At 42.2% G+C, this 10,179-nt stretch overlaps 1 pseudogene; it reads right to left on the bottom strand.

The window, feature by feature from the left end:
* Positions 1-5,171: 5,171 nt before the first annotated feature.
* On the bottom strand, positions 5,172-8,986 carry LOC121138690 (annotated as a pseudogene).
* Between the last annotated feature and the right edge of the window lie 1,193 nt (positions 8,987-10,179).

Here is a 10,179-nt window from a genome sequence, read left to right as displayed (position 1 = left end):
AGACCCAGAAACACTGACACACACAAAGGTCTGATTTCTGTTTGTGGACCTGCGCTATGTCATGTAAAATTATATTTAGTTGTAGATACTTTCATTATAAAACAAGGGTTCACTAGTCACTGTGTTTTGTGTGGTCTCTTCTCCAGAATATCTTTACAAGCTATGCTAATGTTCAGTTTGTTTTCTGTGTGAGTACATGTTGATTGTGAATGAAGGGATCTGTAATGTGTTGCTGAGAGGAATTTGAAGTACCAAGGACTGTCATTAATGGCTTTCTCACCTATGTTTATTCAGGAAAGTTGTTTATACCTCATTTGCATGCTTATTTGCTTGGGGGTTCCAGGTAATACTGGCACAGGGATCGGTTTAGAAGCAGTCCTTTTGTTTCCCTTTCAAGAAGTGTTTTATATAACTTTGGTGTTTGTCATAGGGTTTCCAATGCTGCAATAAAACACTATGACCAACAAGAAAGTTCAGAAGGAAATGGTTTCTTCAGTTTACATTGCCCAGTTTGCTGTTCCACGCAAGAAAGATAGGACAGGAACTCAAACAGAGCAGGTTCCTTGAGGCAGAAGCTGATGCAGAGGCCATGAAATGGTGCTGCTTACTGGTTTGATCAGTCTATTTTAGTACAGAATTCAGGAACACAGGCACAAGAACAGAGCCAGTCACAATGGGCTGGACCTACCAACATTGATTAATAATTTAGAAAATGCCTAACATCTGTATGTCATGGAGACACTTCCTAAACTGAGGTCCATTCCTCTATGATGACACTAGCTTGTGTTAGGTTGGCACACAAATGCCTCCAGTACAGTGTTCATTCTTTCCCAAAGTTTTGATAGATTCAGCCTAGATTCTACCTGGTTTGGAGCTATGTTTGTTACCATCCACACTTGTTGATTGTGACTCACATGTTTATGTGTTTTTCTCTTATCTGGTTTCAATATTCAAACACGTCTAGGCATTCCTTTCTTACTTTCAAATTTCCTATTGTTTAATATTTGAAACATCCCTGGAAGAACTTATGTATTTTTTTCTTTTTGTTTCAGGGTTTCTCTGTGTCTTTGAGGACTGTCCTAGAACGAGCTCTTATATACCAGGCTGGTCTCAAACTCAGAGACCTGCCTTCTTCTGCCTCTCCTGTCCTGGGATTAAAGGTGTGTGCCACGACAGCCCAGTTGACCTTCTGGATTTTTATTTGTTTAGAATAACACTATTTTATCCTACAATTTAATTTTTAGCTTGTGTCTCTTTATCTGATGTGGCCAGTTATTTTTTTTTTTTGGTTTTTACGAGACAGGGTTTCTCTGTAATGTTTTGGAGGCTGTGCATCCTGCCCAGCCTCAAACTCACAGAGATCCACCTGACTCTGCCTCCTGAGTGCTGGGATTAAAGGCGTGAGCCACCACCGCCCAGCCAGTTTTTTTATCATTTTGTTACATGCTTGACAATGACCTCAGCACTGTTTCTGTGACCAAGTGTTCTCCTTTCCATGTACATAGCAGTGATTCCAGCTGTGATATTTTCAATGATGTCTCACCTAGTGATTTAACATTGGTTTCTTCTAGTATTTGGATGTCACTGACTCATGCATCATTAGATTGTTTGGGTTATCCTATATTTCACGGTAGAGAATTCATAGCACAAACCTCCATCCTAATATTGCTTTAATTTTAGGTTCTAGCATTGTTTCCATAGGAATTGCCAACAACAATAGTGGTTGAAATGAAGGAGAACATCACAGTCAGTCCCTTGGAAAAGGACATCCTTGAAAAGGATTTCAGAATGTTAACATCTCTATGCTTTGGTTCATCTGGGAAAGTGAAGCTTGCCTGTCACCTTCCTACAAATACAGAAGTTGCTATCAAGGTGCTTGAGAAAAATCAGAATGCTGTGTCTGATATCAACTCAGAAGTAGAGCTCCTTTAGTCTTTGGAACACATAAACATAGTTCAATTTTCAAAGTCAGTGACACCTGAAAATTTCTTATGTGGTCATGGAGTATGTTGCAGGAAAAGATCTGGCAATGTTCCTGACAAGAGATAGGCTATGTAAATGAGGAGAAAGCTAGACCTATATTCTAACAGGTTTTGACTGTGTGCACTTTCTCCACCAAAGACTCATCGCACATTGTGATATTAAATTGGATAATATCCTCATTGACAGAGCTGGAAATATAAATCTTTGTGACTTCAGAATGTCTATTCAGCTCGCAGATGGCAGATGTTGAAGAAGATCTGTGGCTCCTTGCACTATATGTCTTCTGAGATCTTGGCAAGAAAACGCTATGATTGGCTAGTAGTTGACATGTGGAGCTTGGGGGTTGTCCTATATGTACAGGTCACAGGAAAATTTCCATATGAAGAAACCACAATTCATGGTAATCACAAGCTCATCACCAAAAACAAATTATCCCATTCCTGTCCACCTGTCAAAGCCCTGTCACATGCTCTTGCACAATTGCTCACAGTCCCCACCAAGCAGAGGAAAACAATATGTCAGCTCCTGGGAAGAAGGTGGCTGGGCCACATTGAAGAGCATGTAGAACCTGCAAAAAAAGAAATCCTTCCCAGGGTGATAGATACTATGTGTACCATTGGCTACACCTGTGTTATCACAGTCAAATAATAAAGTAACAGCAACTTTCAATATTTGGAAACACAAATTGAGCTATGGGGAGTGTCATCAGAAAAATGGAATTACCTGGTTGAAGAGCAGCCCTATAGGTGCTCTTCATCCCTTCTGCACTTGAAGAGGAGAACCAGTGAATGAGCCTTTCCAACAATTATAGAAGTGGAGAAGGGTCACTTTCAGGAGGTTGGTATGCAAAGAACATGGATGAGATGTCAAAGCTACAGCATTGACAACAACTACTCCTGCCTGGTGCTGATGCCCTGTTCAGATGAAATAGTCCCTGAAAGAAGTTTCACAATGGCCTGTTGTATTCACAGTGCTACAGGGAATATTCCAATCAACATGAATACTCTGGAAAACCTACCTGAAAATCTCCACTCACATCAATCAATACTATATGGAAAAACTTCATACTTTCTGCACACAGATTTCTCCACAAAGGAACTATGCACAGGGCCCAATATGCCCAATGACCAGCCCCTGGTTGGACCCACAACCTCTGAATCCAGGATATTCAGGGCCTGGAAGATGATGAGGAAGTGAATTTGCCACATACTCAGAGCATTTGCTTTGTTTCTGAACCACTCCATGGTGAATCCTGGACCTTCTTGTAAGATACAAAGTAAAGAGAGGATCATTCAATTCATAAGATACCCATTTCATTTGACCAACAAATGTTTTCCTCCATTGTATTTTCACTGTGTTATTTTGTTTTATTTTTTACTGTTATAATATTTTTAATAAAAGTTACATTTCCAGAGCCATTCATTTGACTCACATACTGCATTGACACAAAGGAAGAAAACAGATACTTTCCCTACAAAACATTTAACAATACTTTGTTTTGTCATGACACATACCTTGTGCATATTATCTGGTATTTGTTACACAAAGTTGTAAATAATGAAGGTCTCACATTAAAATAGTTATTTTTCTGCTGGGCGGTGGTGGCACATGCCTTTAATCCCAACACTCGGGAGGCCAGGCAGGCAGATCTCTGTGAGTTTGAGGCCAGGTTGGACTGACAGCCTCCAAAACAATACAGAGACACCATGTCTCGCAAAACGAAAAAATAAAGGCATTTTTCTTTGAACAATGGCCTTCAGATTAAATACCTGAATGTTACATGTATTATACAGAAGTGGTTGTAATATTAAATACTGTAATATATAGAAAAACATTAATAAGCCAGTTTTTGCATAGCTGTCACACTGTTAACCTGTTGATTTTCATTTATACTTTTAAAATTACACATCTGGCCAGGTGTTGGTGGCACATGCCTGTAATCCCAGCATTTGGGAGGTAGAGGCAGGCGGATCTTTGTGAGTTCCAGGTCAGCCTGGTCTAAAAAGTGAGTTCCAGGAAAGCCTCCAAAGCAATACAGAGAAACCCTGTCTCAAAAAACCAAAAAACATAACAAAACAAAACAAAACAAAAAAACAAAAATTACACATCTGTCAGTATAAAAGTTTTTTAAACATTTATTTTTTAAAAGCCTTTTAAATTTACATCTTTTCAAACACCAGTATGGTTTCTGTATCAACTCCCACATATATCTACTTAATAATAAGTTAACAAAAAAATGGTAACATGTAGCATCCTGCCAAGAGGTCTTATTAGGAACAAGGGCAATTGTGAAGTCAACATTTTTAGTGTACCACTACAAATGAATACAGCATCACAGAATGCAAAAGTGCATAGACAGGGGAAGTCACCTTAGGTTACTAGTGCAGCTGAAGGTTTCAGCTTAGAGTATGATTTTTCTCAAGAAGCCTGTGTCTAAGAAGCAAAACTGGAACACCATCATTTCTCTTTGAACACTTCTAGTGAGTTTTTATTCAAGTGGCTTTTATGTAACTTATCTTTTAACCTAATTGGTCTTTCCCTGAAGAACACATTTTTAAGCAATATATTTTGCCTCATGACATACATGAAATTCTACAGTCAACTCCTTCTCTTTATTTAAAATCAATACCTACAATACACTTACAAATATGTACATGTTCTCAGAATCATAAAAATAGTTAATTTTTATGAGCTTAAATAATTACTGAATGTTAATACAAAATACATTAATTAATATCTGTATAAATTTATATTTATAAAAATTTTCTTATAGCAGCATTATTATTGCAAAAGAAATGTGACCAAATGGCATTGCACAGGGACTCCGACCATAAATCAGCATGGCCAGCTGCAATGTCCTCTGCAGGTGATGCCTGCTCCCACCTACAGAACAGCCATTCTCACAATGCACCAAAGCCATTGGGGGAAAAAGTGCCTGACGCTATACACACCCCCAATTTTCCATCACTTGACCTGCAAGGTTTATTAAAATGTCCTCCAAAATGAAAGTTACCTTTATGGCCCCCAAACAGAAATAACTAAAACAATCATTGATGAATAGTGTTTGTAATTGAATCACATGAACTTATTGGAAATTAACTTAAGTAATTTCATGAGAAGAGTAAGAAAGTAAACTGAGGATTGACCTGAAACCTGATGACATTATCACAAATAAAACTTCCCATATCTCAAACACTCATATTCAGCTTGTTCTTGCTGAGCTCATGCTCCAGACTGCCAATCAAAACATAGATACTTTCTTGCGCATCTCTGAGGTTAGCCTTCTCTCTCATCATAGACTGGATTGTCTCCATTGTCAAGTACTTCTAGAACTTGCAGCCTTTAGACATGGGGAATTGCTGCCCAATCTTGACCTCTGCTCCATCGGTTTTGTGATGATATCCACTTTCCCCATCTTCTAAGGCAACATCATCATAATCCAAATCTTTGACATTTCTTTCATATTTAAAAAATAAATTGCCCAATAGCTGCTCCAGTCTCCTGGAGAGCAGTTGCTGAGTGGACTATCTAGTCTCATCTGCCTTGGCCTCAGCACCCCAATGAATCTGTACTGCTCAAATTCAATACAGATGGTTGCTATTTTCTTTTAGCCTCAAATGATTCAGAGATGACTGCTCCAGGCAAACTGTTTGGGGGTTCTTTGACAGCTAAACATTGCACTGGCTAGAGCTGGAGCAGGTAATGGTGAACTTTGATGTGTTTCTTAAAGTCCAAAACCCTTATGAATTCTTCAATATCAGTGAAAATTCTGCTGTGTGGCAAAGACTGTTGTCTCTGGTTAAGCAATACTGAAGTAAAGCATACAGTCAAATTCTGGCAGGTCGTCTCATTCACTTCATGGTATGAAGCTGCCAGTTTCAGGTGATCTTACAGCATCTTTATGGTTGCCTTCCCAACATCCAGCAATCAATGCGGCACGCCAGCTGTGAACTTGGAGTCACCGAACTCATTCTCACAATCATTTGTTCACATTTTCAAAGACTATTCACCATTGCATGTAACACAACCTCATACAGCTGCTTTGTTGTCAGTGAAGAAGAAAGTTCTCTTAGTCTTTAAGAATACCTGTTGTTACATTTATATCTGGGTACTGGTTTTGCTATCCTTCTCAAAAGCCTCTTGAAGCTGTTTCTTGACAGCTGCTGAACCACACAATTGATACAGCCCTACAACCTGGCAACACCTCCCTTCAGTCTCCACCATACATGTCTCTATCAACAGCAGTGCTATCGAGGCCACATTTTCTTTCTCTATGACTTTCTGAATGTCAACACCAACCATGACTGATTCACAGTTTTTGTCTAGGCCATGGAGAGAATCCTCCCACTGTTCCATGAGGGTCACCTTGACTTAAATAAGGCCCCTGGCATGACAGCCAAATGATGTGCCTTTGTCATTCTGAAAAATGTAGGCAGTACAATTATGCCATGACAGCGCACTCAACTTCTCCTTGAAGTGGCTTCCCAACTGATGACCATCAGTCTCAAATGTTATGTGTTTTCAATCTCTTTATTGAAAGTGTGGTCCTTGTCTAAAAACGTCATACGTCAGTCGAGCAAAGTTGCTCTGGGTTTGTTTACTGAATCTACCTGAATTGCACAAAAGACATCTTTGGAATCTATCTGGTGTGGCTTTAAACCCTTTGTGCCATAGAAGTTCCTGCTTATGAGCCTTGATATGTACTGTGAGTACTGGGGTTGTTCAGCAAAGCTGTAATGTCTAAAGGCATCTATATCTAGTTCCTTTTTTCTACAACTGCTTGGAATGGCTTCTCTTTCTTTTCCAAGTTTGTGCTCCAATCCATTTGGTTCTGAGTCTGCGTGAGTAACCATTATTGAGGTAACCTCCCTTGCAGGAATACTTTTAGCTCGCATTGGCTTTATTCTGGTAAGTTTTGCTGAGATGATACAGTGGTATCAAGATGGAACTAGCTTATAACATTCCTTGTTGGGTTCACAGAGGACAGAGCAACACTATGAAAGAGTTTCCAACAGTTACATTTAGACAACGAATGTGTACTATCTGGACAGTTCACATAGTGCAAGATTCCCCTGGCACCCAGGTTTGGCGGAAAACTGCCAACCTTTTCATTTATATGGAAAGTTGTCTCACAGTATGTGGAAATTTTATTTTATCTGGCAAAGACTATGTAATTGTAATGCCTTTCTTCACAGGGCTAGGGCCTGGAAAATATGGTTCCATAGCTCTCAGTTCAGTCCTGCTTGTAGAAACAAAGATCCCAGGTCCTGTGTAAGCAGATTTCAACATAGGGCTGTCCTCTGCCATCATGCATTGTGTCCTGTGCCCTAACCTCTGCTTGCACTGCTGCTTAGCTTTTGTAGAATGGATGGAATCTACAGAAATAATTCCATTTGACTGTGTGGTCTGGAGATCACCTGTGTGTTGGGCAGGACACAGCAACTCTTCACCATGAGGCTCCACCATCCTCAGGTCCCTAGCAGACAAGATGCTCACACTGAGAGCAGGGAACCTCATTGTGACAGTGTTTCCCTCCTCAAGATGCAAGACATTTTCTATGGCAAGCTTCCTCAGGGATAGGATTGTACCATAATTCTCATTCATTATCTGCATCTTTGTCCTCACTGAAGTCTATAGGGCAGTTTCCTGATAAGGGGTAACTGGCAGCATTACACATCAAATGTGTGCAGTGTTCCTTGGAGGACTTACAGAAAGGCAGTGATTGCCTGTGTCTGGGTGGAGAAACAGTGAGTGGGAGAAATTACTTCTGTCTTGACACTGCTTACTCACTTCCAGACTCTGTAACCTCAGGGTGCTCTGATACAGCCAATTGTGTTTCTTTGAAACAGTGATGTTGTTAAGGGGTTGGCGACCTCCAAGCTCAGCAATATCCTTTATATCTTCAGGTCCCTCTTTCTTCAATGGAGACCAACAATCATTCTCAAATAAGTCTGCTGTCAGTATGATTCACTAGTCCTTAGTCACTTAAAGTATGTGCTTTTCATGCCCTATCCAACTGCCCAAATTTGGAGATGATTCCTGCTCCCCGGAAACTTTGGGTGCTGTCCTAGGAGCCTGACCTTTCATCCCCAGGGACAGCAGATGTCCTTTGTACATCCACTCCTGCAGCTTCTTAACTGTCACTGCAGGTGGCTTGAGGAGGGGAGTCCCCTAGGGAAGGTGCGGTCTTCTTGGCTTCTGGTTACAACAGAGGTCCCCAACAAGGTCCCTAAAGGAATGGCCCAGGTTCTGGCAGGTAGGAGGCAAGAGGGCTGTGGATGCAGCAACCCTGTGGCTGCCCCTCCTCCAGCCATCTATCCCACCTCCACATGGTGGGAGTGGGAGTGGAGGGTGGAAGCTGGTCCCTGTCCCTGTGCACACTGCAGATGATCCAGCTATCCAGCTGTCTCTAGCCTACCAAAGGAGCAAAGGTGGCTCGGGGCTCAGGCAGAGGCTCGTGAGACTTCTGCAACTGGACAGCCTCATCCGAGGACTCAGTGGCCTTCCTATCCCAGATTTCTTTGGAGAGTCCTGGGGCGGGGACACCTGCTGTGAACTGCCATCATCGCTTTGGGGACTGCAGGATAGAAGCACAGCTGTACCTTGTGGATGAAGTGACTGCTGAGCCGAGCCCTGCTTCCTACCTGTTTGCCTCACCGCAGGTCTTGCTTGGCCAGAATCAGCAGATAATTGGCCTCTCACAACTGGCTCTACAGCCTGCGCGAGCACAAGTGGCTGTCCTCCAAGGCCTTGGAGGAGTCCACACCAGGGGAAGGCAAGTCCTGTAGTGCTGCATCGGCACCCTCGGGCATGCAGCCCATGGGCAGATTCTTGTAATTGTTGCTGCCTTTTTCCTCTCTAGCATCGCCACTGCCCTTGGGAACTGGGATGGAGCAAGCAAGCTTGCAGCCCAAAGCAGGGCCTCCTGAGCCCCAGGAGACCACGGGACCAGCGCTCCAATCAGCTGAGAGCTCACCCTGCTCCCCAAAGCTGTCTCCTCCATGCTGTGGCCCAGGAGACTGCAGATCGGCAAGAGTCCCGCAGAGAGCAAAGCAGCCACCTGGTCTGCACACAACTCGAGCTTCCTGGGATTTCACCGCTCCAGGAGCCTACTGAGCATCCTCTGCCAAGCTTCTCCATGTGTGCCTCCTCAGCAGCCAGGCTCGCCCTGGTAGCAGGGCTGGCTCCATGTCCTGAGGGGGCCGAGGTGGAAGCAGAGAGTCTCCAAAACCATGGCTGGTCCTCGCCAGCTCCTCACATACTTGACATGACTCTGCCAGCAGTGGGCCTTGGTATGAGGGCTTGGGATCAACAGAGCTCATTCAGCGACTGGTACTGACCATGCTGTTTTAATAAATAACCTTTTGTAAATGACAAATTTACCCTCTCAGAGGGCACTTTCTAGTTATCTCTCCCTTACAGTCAAAGCCAAAAGAACACATACCCTCCCCTTCCCTCTCCTCCCCTTCCCTGCCCTGCCCTCCTGTCCAATGCACTGGAGAAATTTGTAGACCCACCTTATGCAAGCTAGAGTCACCAGAGAAGAATGGACCTCAGTTGATGAAATGCCTCCACGAGATACAGCTTTTAGACATTTTCTAAATTGGTAAGCAATGAAGGATGACCAAATCCAATATGAGTAGTACACTACTTGGACTTTTGTTCCTGGGTTATATACAAAAACAGACTGATAAAGACAGTCAGCAATACCCTTCCATGTCCTCTGCATCAGTTCCTGTTTTAAGTAACATGCTCTATTTGAGTTCCTGACCTGACTTTCTTTAGTCGTGAACAGTGACCTTGGAAGTATAAGCTGAACAAACCTGTTCCTTCTGAACGTTCTTCTTGGTAAGGGTGTTTTGTTGCAGTTCTAGAAACTAAGACAAATACCAAGGTTATAGAAAATATTTCATGAAAAGGAAAGGTAAGAAATTCCTCCAAACTGATGCCTGTGTCAGTATTACCCCTAATATCCAAAGAAATAAGCACGTAAATGACATATAAACACCTTTCCTCACTAAACATTGATGAGAAAGTCATTAGTGAGAATCATTGATATTTCACATCCATCTCAACAACACACTGGGACAGAAAGATACTTAAAAGTAAAGAAATTGAACATTTGCATAACATGAAAGGAAACTAAAGGGAAGAGACCACACTAATCACAGTGATTCGTGAACCCTTGTGTTATAA

This window comes from Mesocricetus auratus, unplaced genomic scaffold (assembly GCF_017639785.1).
Source record: "Mesocricetus auratus isolate SY011 unplaced genomic scaffold, BCM_Maur_2.0 contig_4477_pilon_obj, whole genome shotgun sequence".
Lineage (NCBI taxonomy): Eukaryota > Metazoa > Chordata > Mammalia > Rodentia > Cricetidae > Mesocricetus > Mesocricetus auratus.
The sequence above is the reverse complement of the archived record's forward strand: the minus strand, read 5'-3'. Positions and strand labels throughout refer to the sequence as shown.